Below are 25,824 nucleotides of genomic sequence, written 5' to 3'. Positions count from 1 at the left end.
TTGTTCTCTCTGTGGACTGGCTACTCTACTCAGGAACATCATCCTCACGGCCTGGTGGGCCAGGCTGTGTTCCACTCTCTCCTCCTGCCCCTTCATCTGCTCCCGTGTGCTCTGATCAGATATGTCCATCTCCGGAGCTGCAGAGTCAATGTCGCCCTTTGGAACAAATTCTTTTCGGGGGAGGGGCAGGAATCCACTTAATTTATGGTGCTGGGGCCAGCCTCCCAGACCTCTCCACTGGTTCCCTACTCCAACCCGGGATATTGCATTCACACCTTGCAGCACTGGGTTGAAGTCTGGTCCCACTTTCCCTGTGGAGATATAAACAATACCCTCCCCTTGGGTGGATTAGTGCCCCATGCCCCCACTCCCCTTTTGTTCCTTATATTCATTCTTTTATTTTGCTTTCTCCACCTCCTTAACCATTGTCTACCATGTGCATCCCTGGTTTTGGTCTGGTCTCTTCCATACTACACAGTCTTCACCCCCAAAATGTTTGTGTACAGTAGCTTTTCCCCCTATGCCACTTTTGCATTAAAAAAATTTTTTTAATACTTACCTCAGCGGGCTCATGTTGTACTTGTCCTTTTGTGCCTGACTTACTTCACTTAGCATGATTTCCTCCAGTTCTTCCCATGCCGCTATGTGCCTCATACGTTCATCACTGCTTTTTAGTGATGCGGAGTACTCCATTGTATGTATATACCACAGTCTTTTAATCCAATCATCAGTTGATGGAATTTTGGATTGCTTCCAGCTCCTTGCAATTGTGAACTGTCCCGCAATGAACATTGGAGCACAGATGTCTGGCCTTGGTTTGTTTCTTGCTTCTTCTGGGTATATGCCCAGTAGGGGGATTGCTGGGTCATATGGTAACTCTATTTCCATCTGTTTTAGCTATCGTCAGATTGATTTCCATAGTGGCAGTACGTACTTACATGCCCACCAGCAGTGGATGAGAGTTCCTGTCTCCCCACAACCCCTCCAACACTTGTTGCTTTCTGATTTTTTGAATTGGGCTACCTTTGAGGGTGCCAGGTGGTACCTCATTGTTGTTTTAATTTGCATTTCTCTTATGGCTAAAGATAGGGAACATTTTCTCATATGTTTGTGGGCCATTCGGATTTCTGTCCCTGTGAAATTTCTGTTCAAGTCCTTTGCCCACCTTGCAAGTGGGCTATTGTTTTTTTCTTTTTGGAAGCTAGCAGAGTATTGTAGACTTTAGTAATAAGGCCTTTGTCTGATGTGTCATTGCTAAAGATGTTTTCCCAGTCTGTGGACTCTCTTATTACTCTCTTGGTGAATTCTTTAGATGTACAGAAGTGTTTTATCTTCAGTATATCCCATTTGTCAATTTGTGCCACCTCTGTGTTTGTGTCCTTCCCTATTTCTGATAGCCTGTGTATTCCCTGCACCAAAGTTCTCAAGTTGGTCCCAATTCCCTCATTGATGGCCCTAATAGTTTGGAGTTTAACTTCATGGTCTGTGATCCACCTTGAGTTTATTCTTGTGCATGGAGTGAGATGAGGGTCTTGCTTCATTTTTCTGCAGGTTGATATCCATTTTTTCCCAGCACCACTTGTTAAAGAGGGCATCGGCTTCCCATTTGATATTTTTGGGGCCCTTATCAAAGATCAGCTGTGTGTATGCTGATGCTTTTATTCCTGGGTTTTCAGTTTCTTTTCCTTTGGTCTGAGTATCTGTCATTGTACCAATACCATGCAGTTTTGAGAACTGTTGTGCATAGTATGTGCCAAAGTCAGGTAAAGCAAGCCCTCCCACTGTGTCCTTCTTCTTGAGGAGTTCTCTGCTAATTCTGGGCTTCTTCCTTCTCCATATGAAGTTGGTAATCATTTTTTCCATTTCTTTGAAGAAAGATGATGGTAATTGTATTGGGATGGCATTAAACTTATATAGTGCTTTTGGCAGAACTGACATCTTAACTATATTAAGTCTCCCAATCCAAGAGCATGGGATATTCTTCCATTTGTTGAAGTAGCTCTTGGTTTCTTGTAATAGTGTTCTATAGTTTTCCCTATATAGATCTTTTGTTTTTTCAGTCAGGTGTATCCCTAGATATTTCAATTTGTGTTTGGCTATTGTGAAGGGTACCACCTTTTTGATCTCTTCTTCTGTGGTCTTATCTGATGTGTATAACTGTCCGATGGACTTCTGTTTGTTGATCTTGTATCCTGCCACTCTGCCAAACTCCTCTATTGCTTCCAGTACTCCCCTTGTGGAACTTGTGGGATTTTCCATATATAAAATCATATCATCTGCAAATAACGATTGTTTTGCCTCTTCCTTCCCCAGATGAATACCTTTGATGTCACATCTTTGCCTTATGCTGTTAGCTAAAACCTCCAGCATGATATTAAATAGGAATGGGGACAAGGGGCATCCTTGTCTTCCCCTTTTTCAGTGGGATTGTTTTAGTCTTTTCTCCATTGACTACCACTTTGGTTGTTGGTTTTTCATATGTAGCTTGTATTGTCTTGAGGAACTTTCCTTCCATTCCTATCTTCGCTAGTGTCTTAAACAGGAATTGGTGTTGGATGTTGTCGAATGCTTTTTCTGCGTCTATTGATATTATCATGTGGTTCTTATACTTTTTCATGTCAATATGATGAATAATACTAATGGTCTTTCGTATGTTGAACCATCCCTGCATCTCTGGTATGAATCCCACTTGGTCATGGTGAATTATTTGTTTTATATACTTTTGTATTCTGTTGGCTAGTATTTTGTTAAGGATTTTTGCATCAATGTTCATTAGGGATATTGATCTGTAGTTCTCGATTCTTGTGGGATCCTTGCCCGGTTTGGGTATCAGAGTTATACTAGCTTCATAGATGGAGTCCAGGAGTTTGCCATATTTTTCTATGTTCTGGAAAAGTTTGTGTAGGATTGGTATTAGTTCTTCCCTGAATGCTTGGTAGAATTCTCCAGTGTAGCCATCTGGTCCAGGGGATTTTTTGGTGGTAATCCCTTGATACCCTTTTCTATTTCTTCTATTGCTATGGCTCTGTTGAGATTCTTGATGTCCACGGTTATGATTCTTTACAAAAAAATAATTTTATTGGGGGCTTGTACAACTCTTAGCACAGTCCATTCATCCAGCCATTGTCTCAAGCACATTTGCACATTTGTTGCCATCATCGTTCTCAAAAAATATTCTTTCTACTTGATGCCTAGTATCAGCTTCTCATTTCTCCCCTCTGTCCCTACCTGGGGTTATGATTCTTAACAAGACAGGACTCTTTCTACTTCTTGGTTCCAAATGTCTTTTTATTTGGTGTGATGATGTCTTTTTGGTGACTTGCTTCCTTGAACAAAGTCCTTCCGTTCCAAGTTATCTGTGACCTGAAGGTTGGGAATATCTATACTGGACATGTTTGCCTGGCCACTTTTGGTCAAAATGGATAGTCATTTGGTATAATGTGATATTTTCCTGTGAGGAAAGGCTCAAGAGAGACAGGGGATTGGGAAAGAAAATTCAGAATAATTATAGGCAATAAATGGGGTAGTCTAACATCCTGTGGCCTCATCTCGTGTCCTAAGGGGAGGTTCTTTGTACAAGCTGTGGAATTTACATTGTTACATAAAGTTAAGCAGGTTAGAGCATGGCCTCAAACAGAATGCTCAATGTTCATAATTGTTCTTACACTGTAGTCAGATTCTCCTTCGCTATTATATTCAAACAAATATAATCTTGCCACAAAAATTAGTTATTGAAGATAACTTTTTGAATCCCTTGATGTTTACTACATTTTGCTAAAAAATGGTCAGTTTATTGTTATTTATTGTTTGTTTTCTTCCTTTTTAGGAACTTGATAGTGATTGGTAGACATCTATTGTCAAGAAATGAACATATTATTTACTTTTCTCTTCTTCATTCCAAAGCCAAACAGGAGCTTCAGTTAAAAATTAAAGGGTTTATTGAAGGAATGAAACAATCTAGGAATGCACAATAATAATTGTAAGGATTCACAAAGTTCCACAAAGTAAGACAATTTTCAGAGTTTAAATGCAGTAGGATCCTGGAACTTAAAAGAAAATTCCAATACTTTGAACTTTACTACAGTTGGCTCAAGCAGACAAGGCAGAATCAAGGCCACTTATAAAGACTGAGTCGTGTAACACTTTTTTTTGTTTTGCTTTGACTTGAGCTATTAGGAGAGAGAGAGTGAATGCTCTTCTTGGCTGCTTGTTGTGAGAGCACCTGGGAGGAAGATGGGTGTCTGTAGTCTTCATGAAGTATGCTGACTTTCCAAAGTCAGTTCAAAATAAACAGTTATCAGAAACAACAGCAGAATTGGAATAATTGGAATATGGCCCTCATCATTTGGTCTTCTTTACATTGAATCCTAATACATAATAATCTCTGCAATCCTTGATCATCATCAGCAAGTGTTTCAAGTCCTCACTTTGAGCAAGCAAGAATGTATTATCTTCATATCACATGTTATTAATAAGCCTTTCTTCAGTCCTGATGCCATATTCTTCTTCATATATGCCAGCTCTTCTGATTATTTGTTCATCATACAGCTTGGACAAGTATGAAAAGAGGTTACAACACTGACACACACCTTTCCTGATTTTAAACCCTTGTTCTGTTCACACACCTACTTCTTGATCCATGTACAAGTTCCTCATGAGCACAATGAAATGTTCTGGAATTCCCATTCTTTTCAAGGTTACACATAGTTTATTAAAATATCTAGCTTTTCATAACATTTAAAATTGCAAAAAGTCCAAATGCTATTGAACTTATTTTTTTCATTAATGCATCATGATTTTATGGTTTTATCTGAAATCTCATAGTCATAAAGACATACAAACAAACACAAATATAAAGTCCATTATTTTATTCTAGACTATTTTGCCTTTGTATTTTGTTTTAACATCTAAGCACTTTACTGTATGTTTTTTTCTTAATAGGATTAAGGTCTAACTTTCCTAGTTTTATACTTTTAAACTATTAATTGAAAAGATTATCATTAATCAAATGAATTTTTTTAACAGTCATAAAGCCTTCCCTTAGAGCTGGCCTTGAATTTTAACTTCTAGTTCCATATTCAACAAAACATATTTCTATTCTTAAAGACTTTGTAATTGTGATATCAAGTTGCAGTAGCTTTCAGAAACATAGCATTTATGCAAAAGTTCACTTAATGAAAAAGAGTCAGTTCTCTAAGTAAATGTCAACATAAAACCAAAATAAATTGTTTTTACCTTCCTCATAATACTAATGATTTAGAAAGTCATTCAATTTTTAGGCAGTGAAGGATGAAATATTGTTAATAGACACCACCCTGTGCAGTGAATAAACATACAATGATTCTGATGGCAGCAGGGACCTAGTGGGGCTGCCTGACCCCCTACACCCTCAGCCCACAAATTTTCCACCACTGACAGGGAATAAGTTTACCATTTTTCGATCACTTATTTTGTGGATAATGTTTGCATTTTACGTTTCTGGCAAGTTTTCACTTTCAAAGGGCACCAACTTGTAGTGCTTTTACTGTCTTCCTGCCCTTTGTTAAGGGACATTCTCTTTGTTGGAATTTAAGAGACGATAGTACAGTCCCTGAGGGGAGGATGTTGGATTTCAACCCAGTGACCTTGTGGTTAGAAGCCCAATACTTAGCTTTCTTTCTTTCTATTTTAAAAAAATTTATTGGGGATACTTAGCTTTCAACATCACCACCCCTCTTTGTATCTCTGCCCCATGGGGCCTATTTCACTGGCTATCATGCTGGTACTTTCATGCGAACTCCAGGTTTGTTTATATAAATCACTCGTATTTTATATACTTTCAACTAACTAAGGTGAAACTAAAAAATAAAATTGCAGATCACATGAGAGAATTTTGCAAGACTAAACACTTATATGCAAATACCTTTTACAGGGGTAGTTTAAACCTGTCCCATCGGGTCACTTTGGATCGTAATCAACTACATGACAGTGAGAGTTTCTTTGTTACCATTAAGGAGACACTAGTACACTCCCTACGATTGTAAACAGAGTTTCCACTGAACCTGTTTGAGAGCTGTGGGAACAAAACCAACTCAAGACACTGCAGAAAGCCCCACATTATTTCAGCTCTGTACCTGCTCCTGGATCCTGGGCTTGTTGTTTGTCCTGAGTGCCACCTGCTGGTCTGAACGGTCTGTGCAGTCCGGTACCAGAGCTGTCCTGCAGTATAGTTTATGTGAGGGCCACACTGACTGCCCTCTCTGTGTCCACCTGCACAGTAATAACAGATGTGTCCTCAATGCTCACAGAGGTCGGAGTTAGGGAGAACTGTTTCCTTGAAGGGTCAAAGTCACTAATACAGTGACTTATAGTCAGAGGTCTCTGTACACCATGGCCTCTCCCTGTGTGCTACCTGAATCTAATCAATCCAAAATACCCTTCCCTGACACTGACCTCAGGTAGGACCAGTATCTTCAGGAGAAAGAGGGAGAGGAAGGATGTAGACACTTCTGAACCAAGTCCATCCTGGCTCAGCAGGTTCTAATCTCCTCCTTCCTTTTAACCAGGAAACTATATGAAGTATTTCCCCATGAGTGTAACTGGCTGGTATAAGGTCTGGGATCCATTAGTAGTTTTCTAATTGCAAATGCCACCACTCCACCTTAAAGTTTCTACAAAGCTGTTTCTTGAATCAAGTTGAATGCAGGCAACTGAATTCAGTTAGAACGCAAAAATGACCATCGCTACTGTGTTAGTTTGGGTACTTTAGAGAAACAAATCTATAGAAACTAATGTATAAGAGAGTTTTATATAAAGGGTAAGTGTGCATCAAGAAAACATCCCAACCCAGTGCTTCTCAAGCCCACAAGACCAACATTAACTCATATGTCCAAAACCAATCCACAAAGTCCACCTCCATCTCACAAAACGGACACAATGATGCCAACTGTAGGAGAAAAGCTGAGTCAGTGAATGTGTAAGCAACTCAGCGCACACAGGGTTCTCCACACGGGTGCTCCAGCACCCAGGGCTGCATCGGGGTAGGTTCATGTGGCTTCTCCTTGGGGATGTCTTGCAGGAAGTCAGTCTTGCAAGCTGAAGCAGGGAACTGCTAAGGCATCTGCACGCTGGTTCGGTCATCACAGGCAAGAGACCTGAGAACTACAAAGGCGAGGCTCACTGAACCATTTATCCCTCCGCCCTTCAATTAACCCCACATGTGTTTATCAGCCATGTTGACAATAAGATACCTCAGTTACTTGTCAGGAAGAAGTTCTAGTAATAATTGGAATGGCCTTGGTGAGAAAAGAGGCCAGGAAATTTGAGGTTAGGAATTTCTTTCCTATTACAGCAATGCACCTGCTCATTCCTCAACGGCAGCAAGGGCTGAACTCTGAAAATATCGTGAAGAAACCTGACCTCATCTGCTCTATAGCCGTGTGGTTATTCAGAAGCCACAGAGTGAGCCACTCCAGAGAACCCCGATCCAGTAAGAGGCATCACTGCCCCCACATGGGGAGATATTTCCCTGTCGTGTCAGTGGCCTGTGTTCTTGTTCTCACTCTCTAGGACACAGCAGACATTGTGTCCTCTGGTGCTGGATTGACAGATGCCTCTGAGACTCCTGCTCTGCAGCTGCATCGGGCTGAGTGTTTCTGCCCCTTTCAGGAAGGAGTTTCTCTCACTGTGTTTCTTGCACAGCAATACATGGCCATGTCTGTGTCCTTAAGGCTGCTTCACTGCAGGGACATGGTGCTGATGGAGTTGTCTGTGGAGATGGTGACTTTTCCTTGGAAGGATGGGTTGGACCTGGTGTCAGCCTCACTAGGGTCAAGAATTCCTATCCATTCCAAGCCCTTTGCAGGTGTCTGCCTAATCCAGCCGATCCAGCTTCCAGTAAAGCTGCATCCAGATGTCTTACAGGAGATCCACAAAGACTCCCCAGGTCTCTTCACTTCAGACTGCACCAGCTGCATCTGAGCACACACACGTGTGGAGATAGGATTCAGAGATTTCCTCTTCACACACACACACACACACACACACACACACACACACACACACACACCTCTATTCATCTCGAACCCTGTGGCAATCCTGACCTGGGAAAAGAGCAATGAGGAGAGGTAGGGTGGCAGAACCCATCTTGCAAGGAGGATGGAAAGCAATCACACTAAGGTCACCAGCTGGGTGATGAGGGAGCTTCCCCTGTGGAGGTAGCCTGTGGGTCTAAAATGGATGTCTTCCACTTTGCATATTTCTGTCCTGCCCTCCATGTCAGACTCCTCCAGCCTCACAACCCTGGAAACCCAAGGCAGGGGGAGGTGCGGGTCTTGGGACCGCAGGGAGGGAAGAACTGGATCCTAATAACATCCCACAACACACACATGTATACAGAGAGAGACAGAGAGAGAGAGAACACTGGCACTAGCACCTCACGCATGGAGAGTTTTGAACGGTGGCTCTCCACTCAGTGCATCTCTCAATCTACACCGGGGAGGAGTGGTTTTAAACCCAGTGTGAATCTGCAGCCCAAGGAGCCTGGGGCCTCACAGATGGTCCCTCCTTACTGTCTGTGGGGAATGATGTCCAGCATAAAAAGTGACCCTGTATTCTTAGTGAAGACTTTGAAAAATCTGATAGCCTGAATGGCCCCTTCTGAATAGACCTCTCAGGTGTCTCCCAGTGCCCAGCCTCCCCTGTGCTTCCTGCTTCCTGAGGAGAGGAGACAAATTTCAGGGAATGTCAGCTTTACTCAGAGTGTCAGACAAATCTGTGCAGATTAAAGCCAAAGATGAGTGTGTCACTCTGAATACTCATGGTCAACCTGGCCCTTGTCACCATCTCTCTGACAGTGGAGCTAGTTCAGAAGAGAAGTTAAAAGTACAACATGGAGAATATTTCATCTTCATCAGTTTCATAATCTGTCCTAAATATTTCTCTGATCTGCTCTGATCTGAACGAAAGGAAACAATCAGTAGGTTAACTTTTCTCTCTCTAAGGAGGCCTTGGGGCTCAGGGAACACCAAGAACCGTTGACATAACAGCCCATAAAGACAATGTTCTACATCTGGGTTTTGAGGGTAGTGATTAGAGACTTTAAACCACATGAAGTGTAGCTAATTGTCTCTCCCTTTCCAGAGTGATGATCACTGAAGACACATGGAAACCATTATTAGTCCAATGCTGTAATGAATCATGGACATGAGTATCCTGAACTCTAAGACCAGAAGCAATAGATGGTGCCTTGCTATCAGTACCCACTTGTTTGGAAAAGATAGCATTAGAAGTTCTTGGGAGGAGTGGGATAATAAGTGAAACAACGCACACACACACAAAGAAAATAAAAATACAAAGACTAGGCTTCCTGGTTGGGTAGACTTGTGGAAGTCCTGAGACTATGGCTGTCAGCATCCCTTCAGGTTTGGGACCCAACTCACAGCCTCGGAAAAACTTCCAGTCAAATAATCGGCAAGCCTACAAGGGAGCAATAGTCCCGGGGAGATACAATTACCCTAGAATAATCAAACTTCTGAGTTTAAAAGGGCATCACTTATCCAGGGAAAATTCAGAATGTTTGACAAGAAAAGGTAATTGTAACAGGAGTTTGTGTGTATTGTAGACAATGAAATGAAACAAAAGTGTATGAATTGTTGAATGAACACTAATCTCCTCAGTATACCTCCATGCAATTCACAAGGAAAAGTAAAGAGAAAATAACATTAGAACACTTTCCCTTCAGGTCTCCTCTGGTGGGCAGAGAGCACCTTGGATTGTGGTGTGTCCACTTGTGGTATCCCAAGACACAAGCCAGGACCCAGAGAAGATGTCCTACTTCCATGCTTCATTCTCCTCCCTCTGTTCTCTGGGGTTGACAGTTATGCTAAAAACATCTAAATCTTGGTTCTCAGAAGCAGGATGAGGACTGAAAACCATGACACAGGGGAAAATGGGGTAGGGAAGGCCCCCAAATTCGGCTAGAAAATCTGTATCTTCCTCCCCATGCACTGAGTCTTGAATGAGGGTCATGTCCCTATTTGGCCTGAGACCCTGTGCCATACATCCCAAGCTTCCCTTCGTGGTGCTTACAATCTGGTCTCACATAGCTTCCCTGACCTACTTGTATCGCCATCCATGCATGCATCAAATAAGTGGTATATTTCTTTTGTGAGGACCCAGTTACTTGAGATAATCTCGACGAGTGAGTCATTGTTTTATAGCATCCATGTACAACAGCTTACTCCTGATGGAACACCTCATGTTGTGGTTTGTGCAATTAGTCTCCAATTTATCTCAGGATAGACAAGAGTGTTGTCTGAACACCATCTGCATGGACTTAGCCCAAACCCTGAACCTGAATACACAATGACAATGGAGTCTGTTGAACAAGGTTCTCTTTCTCTCTCTCTCATCCATCTATATATTTTCCTATATCTGCTGAATATCTATTAATTGGTTTACAAATCTACTCAACTATCGATTTAGCTATCATCTACTTTCTGTCAATACTGTCGATATCTTGTATCTGTCATCTATATCTATCTATCTGTCTGTCTATTTATAGTTCTGTTTATATTTCCACCAATTTCATGCTTAACTTTATTTCTGAAATATACCCCAGCTTAATGGGAGCAAATATGTTTGGTTCTTGGTGGAGTATGCTATATATTGGTTATTAATTTTAGTTTGCTAGACTTGTTTATTTGTTTACTTATTTGATTCTTGATGTCCTTATAGATTTCTATTTCAATGTTAAGTTCATAATAGAGAATGTTGAACTGAAATATTCCACTATTTGGTTGCACTATGCTGTTATTTATTTATTGCATTTAAAATATTATCCAGAACTTGCTTGATATATAGTAAAGAAATGCTGTTATATTCTCACCATCTGTCTGTTAGTTCATGATACTGTCATGGCTCTTTTTGTTGAGGTGCTGGAAGATATATCAGTGTTATATCTAATGCCAGCAGGGTCACCCAAAGGGAGCAGATTTCAGCAAAGCTTCCAGACTAAGAACAGACAATGCAGAAGGACCCCTCTGCCCTCTTAAGAGGAAGATGCTGCTAAAACCTTATGCATAACTTTGAAGTATTGTCGAATATTAAAAGCTTAAGCCAAGGAAGTAGGAAATTGTTGAAGCTACTGCCAGAGGATGGGCCCCTCAGGTTCGAGGGCACTCAAAATGTGACTGAAGAGAGGCCGATTTCTTGGAGGGGAGTAGGCCATCATGACGTGATTTGGGAGTGGAGCCGTCAGGATCTTCCTTTGCTGATGGGGCATGACTTAAGTAAGGTAAAGCGAAACAGCTACAAAAGCCTTCTAATACCAGAACTTGTAAAGAGCATACTACGAATTCAGGGAAATTGGAAGTGGTCAAAAATTAAATGGGGTGCAAGAATATTGATTGGTAACCTAGGCATTAGTGAGCATAAATCGACTGACTGGTATTGACCAATTTGAACAGAAAAACATAGGATTTACTATGTTGGGAAAAGCACAGTCAAGAGAACGGCATGGCAGTCATTGTCAGAAAGGATCTTGCTAAACCCATCATGAAATACAATAATGTCTGTGATAGGATTATATGCCTTCAAGGAAATCCAATCAATACAACTATTATCAAGCTTTACTTGAAGAATGCAATTGCTGCCAAGTTTAGCATACCAATAAGTAAGGTATAACCCTAATAAATAAAAATTGTCTTTTTTATTTGCTCCTTCCTCCCACTTTTTAAATTGAGATTTCAATTCCATTGTTATACATCCTACATGCAATAGGTCTGATTTTACATATTTCTTGTACATTAACATTGCATTCCTGTGTCATAAAAATAGAGAAAACCCTTGGGGGAAACGTGAGATGGAGAAGCATCCCCAGACCACAACAGGAAACCAGCCCTGAAACTGTCCCTGTGCACCTGTCCCTGAGTGTGTCCTGTGATGTGTGGGTCCTGAGTGTCCCCTGCTGCCCAGCTATCTCCGAGCAGGGAGTTGGTGTCTGGGATCACACTGACTTCCTCTCATGTTCTCACAGAGTAACAGAGGGTCTTGTCTTCCATTTTCTAACCTTCCATTTACAGATAAACTGTGTTCTTGTCATTGTCTCTGGAGATGTTGAATCAACCCTTCATAGAGTCTGCATTGTTCCTAGTGCTGCAATGGCAGTATTTACACAGAGAGCTGAACAAAGGCTGCATACCAAGGTATTGTTTATCCTCCTCCTCATTTCACAGGAAAGTTATGCTAATTTCAGGAAGTAATTTTCTTTGTATTTCATCTCGAAGGGCATACCTAGTAAATAAAGGATTCAGAGAAATATCCAGAGTCCCTGCCATAGTGAGCACAGCTGCCATTTCCCCAGGTTTCCTGCCGCTCTCGGGATGTGGGTTTCACAGCGTGTGTCTCAGACTTCTGGCTGACAATCTGTAGAGTCATTGTGCTGACTGAGGCATCCAAGGAGAAGGCATAGCCCTGTGTGAATCCCTGGACATAGGCTGATTTCCCAGCGTGGGTGTTGATCCAGCCCATCCACAGAAGCCTTTTCCTGGTGCTTGTCAAACCCTATTTATACTGTAGCTGGTGAAAGTGTTTCCAGAGGTCCTGCAGGACACCGTCACCAATCTCCAAGGTTTTTCACGTTGGTGACAGACTGCACTAACTGCATCTGGGCATGCACACCTGTGAGGACATAAATCAGAAGGTGAGGGCTCTGGAGCTGCCACAGTGTTCTCTCCATCCCATGTGCTGTCTTACCCAGGGATACTGTCAATAGGAAATGAAGCTCCACAGTCACCCCTTCATGAGTTCACTTTGTTGTCAGTGGTTTAGATGCAACCTATATGACAATATCCTTGCTTGATGCTGTGACAGCAGAGATGGATTCAACCTTCAACTCTATAGAACACTTGTATGTGTATATATTTCACATTCATGAATGTATTTCTGGTCTATATCATGTCTAAATAATCGGAAGCTTCAATAACTCGAGAGCAGTTCTTCGTGTTGTAGTGACCTCCAAAGTTATTTTTCATTGCTACTTCATAACTGTAATTTTGCTACTTTTATGAATCGGGTGACCCCTGTGAAAGGGTTTTTCGATCCCCAAAGCGGTCGTGGCCCACAGGTTGAGAACCGCTGTTCTAGAGCATCACAGGTAGTGATAGCTGAGCTGTGCATCTCAAGTGCATTCTGGAATCCTGATGGCTAATTGTGGGAGTATCTCACCAAGTGAGCTCACAGCTGGTCATACTGGTACAGACGTATCCACTTACACACATCTCCTATAATTTCACTCATCTCGTAGGGGAGATGTGACAAAATCAACTACTCAAACACTAACGTTGAACATTCAAGGGGCTTGTGTTATGTGAAGTTGATTAGAAAAACAAATCTAAGGAATATTATCTATATTGTCATAAGTCTGATATTATTCTATAAATAAATTCAATTAGTTTGCAACATATATATTTAAGATACTTTAAAAGGACTAACCAAAGTTGAAAATTTTAATTAAAACATAATATCTGCAGCCTCTACTCAAACACTCCCTCAATGCATGAATACTTTCTTTTATTAAATTGGAACTCTATGATGCTCACTCTCCCGACGCAACGGCTGAAGCCAAAGTGGGTGAACAAGTAAATATGGTGAAGAAAGCTGATGGTGCCCGGCTATCGAAAGAGATAGTGACTGGGGTCTTAAAGGCTTGAAGATAAACAAGTGGCCATCTAGCTCAGAAGCAACAAAGTCCACATGGAAGAACACACCAGCCTGTGTGATCAAGTGGTCCCGAAGGGATCAGTTATCAGGCATCAAAGAACAAAAAAATCATACCATTGACTGCACACCTCCATGATAGGATCGCTGAAGACAAATGGGTGCATAAGCAAATGTGGTGAAGAAAGCTTATGGTGCCAGGCTATCAAAAGAGATAGTGTCTGGGGTCTTAAATGCTTGAAGGTGAACAAGTGGCCATCTAGCTCAGAAGCAAAAAAGCCCACATGGAAGAAGCACACCGGCCAGTACGATCACGAGGTGCCAAAGGGACCAGGTATAAGGCATCATGCAAAAAAAAAAAAAGATGTATGTGTATAGGTGTATATATGTGTGTGTGTATAATATGTATGTGTGTGTGAGTGTGTGTGTATATATATCATATCGAATGAAGTGGGAAGTACAGAGTGGAGACCCAAGGCCCAAGTGTCGGCCAATGGAGATCCCCTCATAGAGGGGTTCAGGAGAGGAGATGGGTCAATTAGGGTGCGAGGTAGTACCGATGAAGAACACAGCTTTCCCCCAGATCCTGATGCTTCCTCCCCCCAACTACCATCATCCGAATTCTAACTCACAGGGCTGGATAGGGCAGAGGTTGTACACGGGTACCTATGAGGGCCGGAGCACAGGGAATCCAGGGTGGATGATACCTTCAGTACCAAGGTTTGAGGGGCGATGCTGGGAGAGTGGAGGGCGAGTGGGTTGGAAAGTGGGAACTGATTACAAGGATCCACATGTGACCTCCTCCCTGGGAGAGGGACGGCAGGGAAGGGGGGGAAGGGAGACTCCGGATAGGGCAAGATATGACAAAATAACGATGTATAAATTACTAAGGGCACATGAGGGAGGGGGGAGCGGGGAGAGAGGGAAATAAAAAGAGGACCTGATGCAAAGGGCTCAAGTGGAGAGCAAATGCTTTGAGAATGATTGGGGCAGGGAATGTATGGATATGCTTTATATAATTGATGTATGTATATGTATGGATTATGATAAGAGTTGTATGAGTCCCCAGTAAAATGTAAAAAAAGAAAAGAGGATAAAAAATGGAAAATGTTTAGGGCAAAGAATGTACAGATGTGCTTTATACAATTGATGTATGTATATATATGGACTGTGATAAGAGTTGTATGACCCCCTAATAAATTGTTCAAAAAAAACAACATAATATCCGCACTGTGAAAGAAAAATTAGAGCAAAATCCCATACGATCAGGTTATATCGCTACAAAATTGGCAAAATTTGAAGAGTATAGTACACATTTTTATAAAAATATTTCCTTGTCTGATGGTCCTAAAACAATTCAAGGGCTAAGAGCTCAAGAGACACCATTAACCTTTGGATGCTCTTTACTTAAAGTCCAGGGCACTGATTTCCAGGTTTCGGCTAGAAGAACCTGGAAACAAAGCAGAAGGGGTGATAAAATGTTAATCAGATTTTATTGACTTTGGGCCATGAGGCACCCATTGCACTAGTCCCCCTATAACATCTCTGCACATGGAGATTACCACAACTCTGCCTGTGTAATAGAGGGGTTTAGGAGAGGAGATGGGTTAATTAGGTAGTACCGATGAAGAACACAGCTTTCCCCCAGATCCTGGATGCTTCCTCCCCCCAACAACCATCATCCGAATTCTACCTTGCAGGGCTGGATAGGGCAGAGGTTGCACACTGGTACATACGAGGGCTGGAGGCACAGGGAATCCAGGGTGTGAGGGGTGATGCTGGGAGAGTGGAGGGTGAGTGGGTTGGAAAGGGGGAACTGATTACAAGGATCCACATGTGACCTCCTCCCTGGGGGAGGGACAGCAGAGAAGGGGGTGGGAGACTCCGGATAGGGCAAGATATGACAAAATAATGATGTATAAATTACCAAGGTCACATGAGGGAGGGGGGAGTGAGGAGGGAGGGGAAAAAAAGAGGACCTGATGCAAAGGGCTTAAGTGGAGAGCAAATGCTTTGAGAATGATTGGGGCAGGGAATGTATGGATGTGCTTTATACAATTGATGTGTGTATATGTATGGATTGTTATAAGAGTTGTATGAGTCCCTAATAAAATGTAAAAAAAAGAAGAAATTGAAGACATCTGCCAACTTCTGCAAGAACTTGCAATCAAGTAGCATTGATAATTCCTGTCATTTTAAATGTGAACATTGGAGACAAAATGCATATTATTGTTAGGTGCCATCAAGTCAGAAGCAGTTTCAACTCATATTTACCTTATGTACAACAGCATAAAACACTCTATTCTTATGCCATCTTCACAATAATATATATATGAAAAATAAAAATATGTATGTACATTTAAATGTGATACATTTCTAGAGGTTGAGTACTGATTACTGAGACTGTGAGAAAACACTGGGGCTGGTTATTAGTGGGGCCCATGTTCTAACTGTAAAACCCGTCCAGGTTCTCCAGTGAACATTTAAAACAAGTCCTCATGTTTCTGGCACTGGAGAGGAAGACCATTCTCAACTTGAAAGATTTCTCACCAGAGGAAGGTCATTTTTATTAATTTTGCAAAGCTGGGGGTGAAATATTCCCCCTATCAATCACACACCCACATCTTACCCATGACACCTAAGTAGGGGGAGAGGCATAGTCAACAGTGATAAAGAGTTAAAGGCAAAGAATGTGGATACTGCCGTGAAGGAAAGGAACACCGACCAGGGAAGATATAAAGTATGGAAAAGGCATGAAGTTAAGGTCAGAGCCCCACTACGAAGGTCCTATAACAGAGCAAGGCCCAATCAGATGATCACACAGAACATTCCCATTCTCTCACTTCATCACCATCCAGATACCCAGCATAACAATTGTGGATCACAATTTAGAAAGGGAATAATCAGCTCCTCTGAGGAGTAGAAAAATAGATGTATAGTGAACATTAATATTTTCTAACTCTTGCCAGATTAGGATAAATCCTCATAAGACTCAGCTCTGAGAACAAGGGAAATACATGTTTCCACCGTGCAGAAATAGTAAATATTAAGATTAAATTCTCATTTATCTGAATACATCAATCTCATTTGATCATGACCTTTCCGTGCAGTTAGTTTTTAGTCTGTGCAGCACATTGTGACATCTCAAATTTAATTCGTTAGCATTTTTGAAAGTTTTCGTGATTCATTTTATATTGAAAAACTGAACAGAGTGATTTTTCAGTCACACAACCAATCAACATTCCTTAACAAATTGCTGTAGATTGTCCATCTGAAGTGAGCAGGACACATGGTTGTGGAAATGGAGTGCCGAATAAAACAGAGTCCTTTTTCATATGAGAGGAGACCATTGGATAAAATGCTCTGCAGAGCACATTGAAATCTGCAAAGAAAGAGTGAGAAGACTAAAGAGATGATCATATTCTAATAGAGTAAAGCAGGTGCAGCAGTGAGTAAAGCAAACATAAATAGAAATTAATTAATTTCAAAAACATAATGAAAGTAATGCCTGAAGCAAGATGCTTGAGTAAAATCTGTCAAGTTTTCAAAACAAAGTGAAAGTTATTTATGATACTTAAGTAGTATCATAAAGAGAAAATTTGTCCTTAATTTGTTGACTTAGTCAATAAACAGCTGACTAAGATTAGAATTCAGAATACTGAGTACCAGAAAAATGACATGAGGTTAATAATTATTTAGGAAGTATCCAGACTACATCATACTTGATAATGAGACGTTTCCTTGCTCCTGGACCCAATTCCTGCAGGCATATCTAAGTCAGTCTCTCTAGACCTAAGTTGTGAATTGCTTATGTTTGCTTCCTAGTCTATTCCACATAAAGTGTGAATTAAGTCACTGCTAACATTAATTCAGAATTCTCCTTATTAGTTAGCTGCCGATGGCATGGTTAACTGTACTTTCAAAATTGGAGGAGACATTAACTTTAATATATACCGTGACACGTTATTTTTGTGAATGTTTTGACCATTTTGTCTCCAGGTCACTCTTTACTACAGACTAGAACTGAGCCCATATGGTTCCCTAGAATGTAATCTTTGTGGATGCAGCTTGTCAGTTTTCATGTGCACAGGGACCTGATGGTGGGTGTTAACGGCTCACCTCTCAAATAGCATCTGTCAACTTGAACATTGAGTCAAACGGAATGCTATGTCATAACCTAAAAATATAGGGAGAAACTCAACTTAAAAAATATTTAATGAACGTTTAAAATTTTTTGGATTGACTGTAAGTGAGTGTTTTCCCATCTCAATCCCATCACACTCCTAACCTGGGCTGAGAAGCTTTAACCTCATTTCTGAGCTGTAAGCAGGAATAAAGGAGCATGCTTTTGGTAACTTTCCTAAAAATGACTTCATTATTTTCATCGTTGTGCACTGATACACTTGTCTTACATTTATATTGATGCTAAAGCAAAATGAGCCATGTAATAGATTTCAACAGATAGAGTGGTGTGTCTATCACAGTGCTAATTATGAAACTGTTTGTAAAGAGAAACATGTTCACTTTCTGTAGAAAACACAGAATAGTCCATCTAGATTGAAGATTGTACAAAAATAAAATTACTTGTGGTATGTTCTTAGTAAAAACCCAACATTCATGATAAAATGTACAATAAATATAAGATGTTAAATGACACAGAGCTTTAATGTCTCCAGTGCAGGTAATAAAATTCCCAGGAGAAGAGGATAGAAGCATTGGTCTTAAAAAGGATTGGAAATTATCTCTGTAGGGTGAGAAATCTCTCTAGGGTGAGAAATACCCAAGTCAATATAACCAATAGAAGAAATATAATCCAACCATCTATGTGTATTCTAAAAGGAAAAAATAAGACCAGGTTATCTTCAAAAACATCGATCAAGAATCCGTCAGGCCTGATGATGCCTCCTTCATTTTGGAAAACTACAGTGGTCACAAAGGGTCATGAAATCCATTGTCAATATTATGCAGATGTTTCAAGCCCAGAGGGGAGCCCCCACAGAAAGTCCAGCAGCACAAGAGATTGTATATCATTTTCAAAGGTGGATTTTTCAATTAGAACATCCAATGGCCATACTGAACTTTCCTTGAACTGCACAATAGTTAATACAATTTCTGCCAAGCATACCCCCTCTCTCTTCTTCCCTCAAGACCACACAAGTAGTCTTCCAAAGTTACTGGAAACAATCCATTATTGTTTAATTCCATTTCTCTGTGAATATTTTGAAACCCATTTGTCCTCCTTTCATAGACTGAATTCCTTTTCTCTCTCCTGGCCTCTTCTTGATTTTTTCTCACACAGGTGTTTCCCAGGAAAATCAGCACAGATTTTTCCCTGATTGGTCCCTGCATCTTGCAGGATAATAACTAACACATGCTCTTTAACAGAGTGATTGATAATGTGGACATGCTCCATTGTAGATATAAATGATAAAGCATGAATCAATAGTTGTCCAAGTTGAAAAAAAAAGAAGGAAAAAAAGAAAATAGAAAAGGACAAATAAACCTTCAGATCATTGTTGGGTTTGACCCACTTCTGCATGAAGGAGCACAGCGGTTGTGAACCAAATTATACTTTCATATGTTACTGACCATACATACTGACCACTCACTAGTCTTTAACTCAAAACTCAGCGTTTCGGAATTAGAGGATTGCACTGCAGTCTTTGCCATGAGTCTGTTGTTTCAGAATCAAATCAAAGCACAGGTCTTTCCTGAAGGCATCTCTGTTGGTTTGACAAGTTGGTGTTCAAACACTTAAATTTATGGCCCCTTGCATGCTCTCTGACTCAAGTCTGAGAGAGAATTCTACAGAGTTTTCGCTGAAATTCATCAGAACTCTCACTCTGTAATGCCAGGAAAGCTGAGTTTTCATGCGGTTAATGGACTGGTTTTCCTGCGAGTGAGGCTATTTACTTGTTCAATACAACTTTTGAATTCATAGATAGCAGGGGTGGATGCAGAATAATTATAGAGAGAGATTCCCCTGGAAAAGTTAGAGATGGAAATGAATCTCAAAACCACAACAGGAAACTCACCCTGACAATCAACCTGCACTGACTTCAGATGCTGGTGCCTGTGCTCATTGGATCCTGAGTGTGCCTGGACTCACACTGACACCCCCTCACTTTCAGTTCATCCTGTTTCTAGAGATGGGCAATCAACTCTTCGTGGAACATAGTTCTCTCTGCCACCATCAGGTTAAATTGTGCAACCCACTGAAAGCCCTACCCTGGAAACTACATACATAGGACACACAGTTGTTACTGAAACTGAGTGCAGATCCTGAAGGGGAGATCACCAAGGCTTACTCGTTTCCCCTAGATTCCATCAGAGTTGTGTTGACATACAGGGAAAAAAAAAAAGAAAACAGCAAATAAAATAAGAATCAAATCAACAAACTCAATTGCCCACTCTTGTTATGTTAATTCTGGCTCATAGTGTCCCTGAAAGACAGAGTAGAAATCCTTATGGTCTCTAGATTATAAGTCTTTAAGCAAGTAATCAGCTTCAACTGCCTTCCTCATAGTAGCTGATATGATTAAACTACTCCCTCTGCTATCAGTAGATGAGATGATAAGGGCATAGGAGTTCGATCAGTATGGGAGAGAAGAATGTATAGAGGAAGTCAATGTCTTTGACTTCTGTGGAGAGTAGCATGAAATAATAATAACAGGGTAGGAATATATACAATTAATGTCCCTGAAATATCTTTGAGGAAAACGTCAAATGGGAATCTAATGGGCTGAGATAACTAACTCCAAAAACGAACTGAATATTTATCTTTAAAAAGAACTAAAGAGAGAAGAGTGAGATGATTTTCAGGAAATGTAATGAAAGTCCTAAGCAAAGAAGAGCAGGATGCTATTTGGAAACAAAATTTGAAATTATTACCTATGAGAATGTCATTAAGAGGAAAGATTTCTTACAATCTCATCCTAAAGAAAGGACATCCTTCATGTCAATGTATCTTATTAGAAAATACATACACGTTTTCATATATAAACATATAACAGCAGAATCAAATCTAAGAAGGTAATTCTTTCCAACACAATGAGCATAAGGAGACAAGGCAGAAACATCGCTTCTGAATTCTACTGTCTGGTTTGTAGCCCTGACAGTTCTAAGGGTGAGCCCAAGTCAAGAAGAAGAATAGCAAAGCATAAACGTTTGTCTGTGATAAAGAAGGTGGTTCTCTAGAGTGATTTTGTATTGAGGTAAGCTGATCAAATTATTGGACATCTGCTGGGTTACACTGACATTTAAGGAAGTTTTTCTTACCTCATTTTTTGTTCCTTCTCTCAGGGTAAGATTTGCGTCTTAGCTGAGTGATCCTCCCGCCTCCATGATCTTCTCTGCACTTTTTCTCTTACCACATTTCCCCCAATGAAGTGGATGCACTTAATAAACCTTGGTCTTTGCATCATGGGGCTGAGGTGAGCATATATATATATTTTACAAATTTATTGAGCATATGAACGTGCATTATCAATTATGTTATATAGTATTCTCTAGAGAAACAAAACCATAATGCTAATAACTATAGATTATTATAGTTTATATAATTATTAGCATTATCAATGATATATTATGTAATTAATATATAAATTATAGAATGCTAATTATATTATCATTGATTAATATAATGCTAGAGAGAGAAAGATAACATAAGAAATAAACAATCTATAAAGCAGCACAAATGGCTCAGTGCAGCTCACTCCCATGAGACAGTCTTTGAGACACTGGGGATCCTTCAAATCTTGAGGACCACCAGGTAGTCCTCTGTAGAGCAATTCAGGCTATCCAGTCACAGGAAGCAAACAGCAAGGCAGGTAGGTCACCAACAGTCAGCCAGATGACAGTGTCCGACAGTTCCCAGCTCAAGAAATGTATATTCTAATAGTGTGGCAAAGCAGGTCCTGAAGGAACCTCAAATTACAGCGACACAGTCCACGGCTTAGTTGTCCAACTGGTAGTGTAGCTTGCAAATTGATGCACAGATCAAGCAAGGCAGCCACACACTGATCTGATGATCAAAGAGCAAGAGACAAGAAAGGTGAGGCTCGCTGAGCCATTTATCTCTCTGCCCTTCAATTAATCTGACGTGTTTATTGGCCAAGTTGGCACAATAAACTAACAACATCAAGAGTGTAGACCAATGGAACTATGATTGTTTGCTACTATGTGAAGAGATCAGGTACAGTATCTAAAATTGAACATATGCAAATATGTTTTCATAAATGAGACATTCAATTTCATAAACTTGATAATGAATCATTGTAGAAAGTCATTGTGGTGGTTTAACCTGGTTAAACTTGTTGACAGGGATGCTAGAAGGGCGTTCCTCAGTTGAACATTATTTTACTCATTGTAATATTTTATTCTTTGTACATGCAAAAATATACTCATATTTTATAGCCAACTAAAGTGAGGATGAAAAGTTACCCATAGATTTTCTTTTCCTTTTTAAAAAAATTATTTTATTGGGAGCTCATAGAATCCTTATGACAATCCATACATACATCCATTATGCCAAGCATATATGTACATTTGTTGCCATCATTCTCAAAACATTTGCCTTATACTTGAACCCTTAATATCAGCTGCTCATTTTCCCCCTCCTTCCCTACTCCCCCCTCCCTCATAAAACCTTCAAAATTCATAAATTATTATTATGTCACATGTTACACTGTCTGACGTCTCCACCTACCCTCTTTTCTGCTGTCAATCCCCCAATGAGGAGGCTTTATGTAGATTCTTGTAATATGTTCCCCTTTCTACCCCACATTTCCTCCGCACTCCAGGCATCGCCATTCTCACCACTGGTCCTGAAGGAGTCATCTGTCCTGGATTACCTGTGTTTCCAGTTGCTATCTGTACCAATGCATATCCTCTGGTCTAGCCAGAATTTTAAGGTAGAATTGGAATCATGATAGTGGGGGGAGGAAGCATTTAAGAACTAGAGGAAAGTTATATGTTTCATCATTGCTACCCTGCACCCTGACTGGCACATCTCGTCCCCAAAATCCATCATCAAGGGAGTTCCCAGTTGCCTACCGATGGGCTTTGAGTCTCCCACAGATTTTCTTAATTCCAGCAAATGTTAACTTGAGAAAATATTATCCACGAATCAATCTTAAAAATTTTTAAACTGAGCATTGGTATGCATCGACCCAAAACTTTCTTTGAACATGTCAATAATATTGATACAACTAAAATATTTTATCTCTAATTTGGAAAATCTTGTTTTGCTGTGGAAACTGTACAGATGAAAATGTGTGTTTTATTGAAAAAGTGCAATTCGCTGGATTTTTAGGGGAAAACCCCACAATATTTACACATTACTTATTTATTTTATACGTTATAGTTAAATATACTCATTTTTCCTAGCGGAATATATCAGATTGCCTCTAGACACTGTCAACCAGGTGTTTTTTTGCCAATAACTGTGAATACAAGATAACCCACCATCCGTTGTGAATTCACTGCATTAAAATATCCTCAAATGAGAAACAGACTAAAAAGATATAATTAAGCCAATACAAATTTATAATTAGTCAATTGGTTTTCTTTTTATTTGTTAATCATTTTATTAGGGGCTAATACAACTCTTATCACAATCCATACATATATCCATTGTATAAAGCGCATTTTTACATTCCTTGCCCTCATCCTCAAAACATTTGCTCTCCACTTAAGCCCCTGGCATCAGCTCCTCATTTTTTCCCCTTCCCTACCCACTCTCCCTCTCAGTCAAGAACCCTTGATAATTTATAAATTTTTGTCATATCTTATACTGTTTGACGTCTCCCTTCACCCACTTTTTTTTTTGTTGTCCATCCCCCAGGGAGGAAGTTATATGTAGATCCCTGTAATCTGTTCTCCCTTTCCACGCCACCTTCCCAGTATTGCCATGCTCACCACTGGTCCTGAGGGGATCATGCATCCTGGATTCCCTGTGTTTCTAGTTCCTATCTGTACCAAAGTACATCCTCTGGTCTAGCCAGATTTGTAAGGTAGACTTGGGATCATGAGAGTGGGGGAGTGGGGGAGGGGGGTGGGGGGAGAAGCATTTAGGAACTAGACAGGAAAGTTGTGTTTCATGGTTGCTACACTGCACCCTCATTGGCTTATCTCCTCCCTGAGACCCTTCCATAAGTGGATGCCAAGTTGCCTACATATGGGCTTAAGGTCCCCACTCCTCACCCCCCTCATTCACAATTACACAGTGTTTTGTTCTTTGATACCTAATATCTCATCCCTTTGACAACTCGTGATCACACAAGCTGGTGTGTTTCTTCCATGTGGGCTTTGTTGTTTCTGAAATAGGTGGCTGCTTGTTTACCTTCAAGCCTTTAAGACACCAGATGCTATATCTTTCGATAGCTGGGTATCATCAGCTTTCTTCACCACATTTGCTTATGCATCCAATTGTCTTAAGCGACCCTATCGGGGAGAGGAGAATGCAATGATATGATTTTTTGTTCTCTGATGCCTGATAACTGATTCTTTTGGCACCTTGTGATCACAAAAGCTGGTGTGCTTCTTCCATTTAGGCTTTGTTGCTTCTGAGCTAGATGCCCACTTGCTTACCTTCAAGTTCCTAAGACCCAAGACTGTCAATTAGTTTTCATTAGTTATTATGTTCTGCCACAATGGTATAATGCCCTCTGAGTACTCATAAATAAAAAATGTGAAGTTTTAAGCAGTTCAAATCTGAAGTGTGAGAAAACATATTTAAAACATAAAGGATAATCAAGGTTGATCACTGAAGAATGAAGTTTGCCAAAGAGGTAATTTACTAATGAACACACCTAATCTGATAATAGAGATTAACAGAAAAAGGGTCAGCAAATATTACATTTTCTAATGGAGCAAATATAGAGAACACAGTGGTAGGCTGTGGGATTTAGTTGTGCTCTGATTTGATGTTAAATATTATCCATTGTCTCTTATTTTCCTTTAGGCTCCCCATTCTCTTTAGGATGTTATTGCCTGCTACCATTTAAATGAATGCTTGCGCGTGCATGCGTGTGTGTGTGTGTGTGTGTGTGTGTGTGAGTGTGTGAACAAAGATGTTCTCGGGGCTCCCAAGCATTAGCTAAGAATGCCTCACTACAGCAATGTAAACCAATCTACCTAGGGTCTAATCTGCCTTCAGCTGTTGATTTACTAATCATGCTGAAGTAATTACAGGTGATTGTGATTTAACTTGTCTCTACCTTCCCTGCTTTATTCCCCAGGTCACTCACAGGACCCAGGTGAGGCAGATAATTCAAGGTGCTGAGATTGGGGTGGATCTGGATCTCAGATCAGGGTATGCTGTGTGGAAAGACAGCGGATCATCCGTGCTTGGATGTTTTGTGTGTCCTAAAGGTAAGAGACCCTGGAACCTGGGGAGGGGGCCCTATCTTAAGGCAGGTACTCTCAGCCGGTAGACATGTAAGACAGGCTCAGGAAGGAATATTCTGGTTTGCCTGTGGAAGTCCCTGGGGTTGAACTCAAAGGTATTAATTTCCAGGCCAGCATCAGAGAGAGCTTGGTCCGCTGTTGTTCTCCTGAGACCTCTTCGAGGACTTGTGTCTTCATGAGAGGAGATCCCCAGTGTGCTGTGAGTGACAGTTCCTGGTACTGGACACACAGGTGTCCCTGGAATTGACACCTTTCCCGCTTGGGGTGAAAATAGAGCTCCTGCTTGAAGTATGTCTTGTGAGCTTAAGACGTTAACTCACAGGAATCTCCAAGAGACATGGACCCAAATATTTTAGGGTTGCCAGGTCTCTCTATTTAAGGGGGTGTGCAAATTCTTCCTCTGAGTCTTTTTTCCTAGGTCTGAGAGAAAGGCCAAGATCAATTTTCAAAAGTGGAGTCACAGATTCCAAGGTAAGCACCTTTAATTTGCTACCTCCTCCATCTCTGGTGATGTGAGTGTCCCCTGGGAATGAGGAGAGCAAGGGGGTAAATGAAAGAATAACCAGTAAGTATTTTGTTTTATTTAACATGGGTTTCACTCTATCCTCCAGGGATAAACCAGGATAAATAGTGATCTACATATTCGTGCGTAAATACTATTCAACCCTCAGGCATCTGGCTTACTGGGTACCATCCCTGCATATGTCTAACAGCAGA

This window comes from Tenrec ecaudatus, unplaced genomic scaffold (genome assembly GCF_050624435.1).
Source record: "Tenrec ecaudatus isolate mTenEca1 unplaced genomic scaffold, mTenEca1.hap1 Scaffold_535, whole genome shotgun sequence".
NCBI lineage: Eukaryota > Metazoa > Chordata > Mammalia > Afrosoricida > Tenrecidae > Tenrec > Tenrec ecaudatus.
This window is presented reverse-complemented; position numbering follows the sequence as displayed.